The 4,665-nt window shown below is 38.5% G+C and overlaps 1 pseudogene; it reads left to right on the plus strand.

Annotated features, from left to right (window-relative positions):
* The first annotated feature begins 2,987 nt into the window (after window positions 1-2,987).
* LOC118356638 lies at window positions 2,988-4,206 on the plus strand (annotated as a pseudogene).
* The last annotated feature ends 459 nt before the right edge of the window (window positions 4,207-4,665 follow it).

The raw sequence follows: 4,665 nt of genomic DNA on the forward strand, positions 1-4,665 counted from the left end.
ACCATACAATTATCCCAACAGATGAAGAAAAAGCATTTGACAAAATTTAACATTCATTTAGGATATATAATAAAAAAATTCTCAACAAAGGGGGTATAGAGCAAACGTCCTTCAATATAAGCAAACGTCCTTCAATAAGCCAGACCCAAAAAAATATACAAAAAAAAATATTCTCAACAAAGTGGGTATAGAGAAAACGTCCTTCAATATAAGGCCATGTATGAAAAATCCACAGATAATATCATATTCAGTAGTGAAAAACTGAAAGCCTGTCTTCTAAGATCAGGAAAAAAACAGATGCCCATTCTTGCCATTTATATTTCACATAGTACTGGAGTACCAGCTACAGCAATCAGACAAGAAAAAGAAATAAAGCTTTTCCAAACTGGTAAGGAAGAAACAAAATGGTCACTATATGCAAATGACATAGTACCATATTTGGAAAACACAATAGATTCCACCAAAAAACAAAAGCAAAACTATTAGAACTTAATAAATAAATTCAGTAACATCTCAGAATACAAAATTGGTATACAGAAGTCAGTTGCATACCTATACTATCAGAAAGAGAAATTAAAAAAACAACAGCATTTGCAACTGCATTAAAAGAATAGAGTAAGGAGAAATATATTTAATAAAGGAGGTAAAAGACTTGTACTCTGAAAACTGTAAAACATTGATTAAAAAGAATTGAAGATAACACAAATAGAGATACTATGTTCATGGATTGGAAAATAAATACTGTTAAAATGGCCACAATACCCAAAGCAATCTAGAGATTAAATGCAATCTTTATCAAAATGCCAATGATATTTTTCACAGAACTAGGAGAAATAATCTCAAAATGTGTATGGAACCATAGAAAACCTCAAATAGACAAAGGCAATCTTGAGAAAGAACAAAGCTGCGGTATCACAATCCCAGACTCAGGCTATATTATAAACTTACTGCAATCAAAGTGGTATATTACTGCACCTAAAATAGATACACAGGTCAATGGAGTACATCAGAGCACACAGAATTAAACCCACATGTATATGGTCAACTAATATATGACAAAGAAGGTAAGAATATATAATAGGGAAAAGTCAGTTGCTTCAATAAATGGTGCTGGGAAAACTGGACAGTCACATGTAGAAGGATGAAACTGGACCATTGTCTTACACCACACACAAAAATAAACTCAAAAGGGACTAAAGACATAAATGTGAGACCTGAACCCATTAAATTCCTAAAAGAAGAGGCAGTAAAATTTTGAGCATTGATCTTAGCAATTTCTTATTTTCTTATTTATTTATTTATTTATTTATTTATTTATTTATTTATTTATTATGTTAATCACCATACATTAATTACATCATTAGTTTTTGATGTAGTGTTCCATGATTCATTGTTTGCATATAACACCCAGGGCTCCATGCAGAATGTGCCCTCTTTAATACCCATCACCAGGCTAACCCATCCCCCCAAACCCCTCCCCACTAGGACCCTCAGTTTGTTTCTCAGAGTCCTTAGTCTCTCATGGTTCATCTCCCCCTCTGATTCCCCCCCTTCATTCTTCCCCTCCTGCTATCTTCTTCTTCTTCTTCTTTTTCTTTAAACATATAATGTATTATTTGTTTCAGAGGTACAGGTCTGTGATTCAACAGTCTTACACAATTCACAGAGCTCACCATAGCACATACCCTTCCCATTGGGGAGCAATTTCTTTTTTGATCTATCGAGGGAAGAAAAACAAAAGCAAAAATAACAAAATAATTTAAAAAAAATAAAAGGCAACCTACTGAATGGGAGAATATACTTGTAAATGATACATCCAAGAAGGAGTTCATATTCAAAATATATTAAATAAACAAATAAAAAAACAACTCATACAACTCAGCACCAAAACAAATAAGATTTAAAAATGGGCAGAAGACCTGAGTAGATATTTTTTTCAAAGAAGACAACATGCAGATTGCCAACAGGCATGTGAAAAGATGTTCAACATCACTGATCATCAGGGAAGTGCAAATTAAAACCTCAATTAGATTACATTTCACACTGTCAAAATTACTCAACAATTTGTAACAACATAGATGAACGTGGAGGACACTGCGCTATGTGAAATAAGCCAGACCCAAAAAGACCAATAGTGCATGTCTCACTTACGTGTACAATCTAAAGTAGTGCAACTCATAGGAGAGAGTAGAATGCTGGTTGTCAGGGGCTGGAAGCTGGGGAAATTAGGGAGATGTTAGTCAAAGGATACAACGTATCAGTTACTCAAGGTTAGTAAGTTCTGGAGATGTAATGTAGATCAATGCATGTATATTTGAAATTTTCTCAGGGTAGATTTTGAGTGTTCTCACCAAAAAGCAAGAAAGAGAAAAAAAAATTGAAGAAAATGGAAGACTAGTAACAATGTTGTTAAGTGATGGATATATTAATGAGCATGATTGTGTCAATTATTTCACAATGTATATGTATCATAACATTAGATTCCCTCTCCAGGCTGTGTCTCGTACCAGATCCCTCAGGCTCCGGCTTTTCCTCCCCGCGCACCAGGGAAGCCAACCCGTTTGCTGCCTCGCCAACCCCAGCCACAGCCCCTGCACCAAGAGGAGCCTCAGTGCTCCTGACACCTCCCTGCCCGCCAGAGCAAGGGCAGGACCAAAGGACGAACCGCCTCCAACGGCCTTCAGCTCCTAGAGGGAGGGCAGGTTGTTGGGGCGCCTCCACCTCCTCTTCCTAAAGCGGCAAGGTGTGGAGGAGTGGCATCATTCCAGCCAGTCTCTACAGCCACACGGTGCCCCAGGGTTGAGAGGAGGAGGGTTGTGCCAGAAAAGCCTGAATCTGGAAGCCTGGCAGAGTCCTTGGAACCATCCCGGGAGGAGGAGCAGTATGAGCGAGAAGCGCCACCACACCAGGAGCAGTGAGGAGCAGTAGTTGCCTACTCGCCTGTGGCTAAGTTCACGGGATGCAGGATAACACAGCCGATCCCAGAAGAACTGTTCACAGAATTTGAACGCATTGAAAAAGGCTCCTTTGGAGACGAGTTTTTGAAGGAATTGATAACGGTACCCAGCAAACGGTTGCTATTACAATCATAGAGCTCGAGGAAGCTGAAGATGAAATTGAAAACATTCAGCAAAAAATAACTGTTTTTAGTCAGTGTGACAGCTCATATGTAACAAAATAGTATGCATCATTTTTTTAAAGGATTCAAAATTATGGATAAAAATGAAGCACCTTTGTGGTTGTTCAGCACTGCATCTTCTTCAAGCTGGTTCATTTGAGGAGTTCCAGATAGCTACTAAGCTAAAGGAAATTTTGAAAGGTCTGGACTATCTACATTCAGAAAATAAAATTCCAGGAGACATAAAGGCCCCCGATGTCTTGCTGCCAGAACAAGGACATGTTAAACTTGATGACTTTGGAGTTGCTGGCCAGCTGACAGATTCATAAATTAAAAGAAATACCTTTGTGGGAACACCATTTTGGATGGCTCCTGAAGTTATTCAACAGCCAACTTATGACTCAAAAGCTGACATATGGTTATTGGGAATTACTACTACTGAGCTAGCCAAAGGGGAGTCATCTAACTCTGATATACATACAATGGGGAGTTCTGATTCTTATTTAAACAACAACAATAACAACAAAACCCACCACAATCATCAAATTCTTGTTGGCGACTTTACTAAGTCCTCTAAGGAGTTTAATGATGCTTGCCTGAACAAAGATCCCTCATTTCATTCTACAGCAAATGAACTTCTGAAACACAAAATCATTGTAAAAAATTCAAAGAAGATTTCTTCTTATCTGACCAAACTGATAGATCGATTTAAGAGATGGAAGGCACAAGGGCACAGTAATGATGAATCTGTTTCTGAGGGCTCCGATTCAGAGTCTACCAGCAGAGAAAATAATACTCATCCTGACTGGAGATTTACCACCCTGCAAAAGAAGCCTGATGGGGAGAAACTATAGAATGAGGTAGAGAAAGATCTTGTGCAAACCCTGAGCTGTTTGTCTATGATAATCATACCTGTGTTTGCTGAACTTAAATAGCAGGATGAGGATAATGCTAGCAGGAAGCAGGCAGTTGAAGAACTTGAGAAAAGTATTGCTGTGGCTGAAGCCACCTCTCCTGGTATCACAGATAAAATAGTGAAGAAATTAATTGAAATTTTTCAAAAGTGTTCAGTAGATGAATCCCCCTAAGGAACTTATCATTGGCTTCCTTTTCATATGGACACAGAGAAACCCACCAAAGCTATTTCAAACTTAACAATGCTTAACTTATGAGCTCCATGTGCCTTTTGGATCTTTGCAACATTGAAGATTTGGAAGAAGCTATTCAACTATTTTGTGATAGTGTTTATCGTTTTATATCTTAAAGAGATTATTTGTAAGGCATATTTTTTTTATTTTTTATCTTATTTGACAGAGAGACACAGCGAGAGAGGGAACACAAGCAGGGGGAGTGGGAGAGGGAGAAGCAGACTCCCCGCGGAGCAGGGAGCCCAATGCGGGGCTCGATCCCAGGACCCTGGGAAAATGACCTGAGCCAAAGGCAGACGCTTAATGACAGCCACCCAGGTGCCCCAGGAATAACTTTTTTTTTAAATTTTTTGAATTTATTTGCCAGAGAGAGAGAGAGCACAAGTAGGCAGAATGGCA

The sequence above is a fragment of the Zalophus californianus genome, chromosome Y (assembly GCF_009762305.2).
Source record: "Zalophus californianus isolate mZalCal1 chromosome Y, mZalCal1.pri.v2, whole genome shotgun sequence".
Lineage (NCBI taxonomy): Eukaryota > Metazoa > Chordata > Mammalia > Carnivora > Otariidae > Zalophus > Zalophus californianus.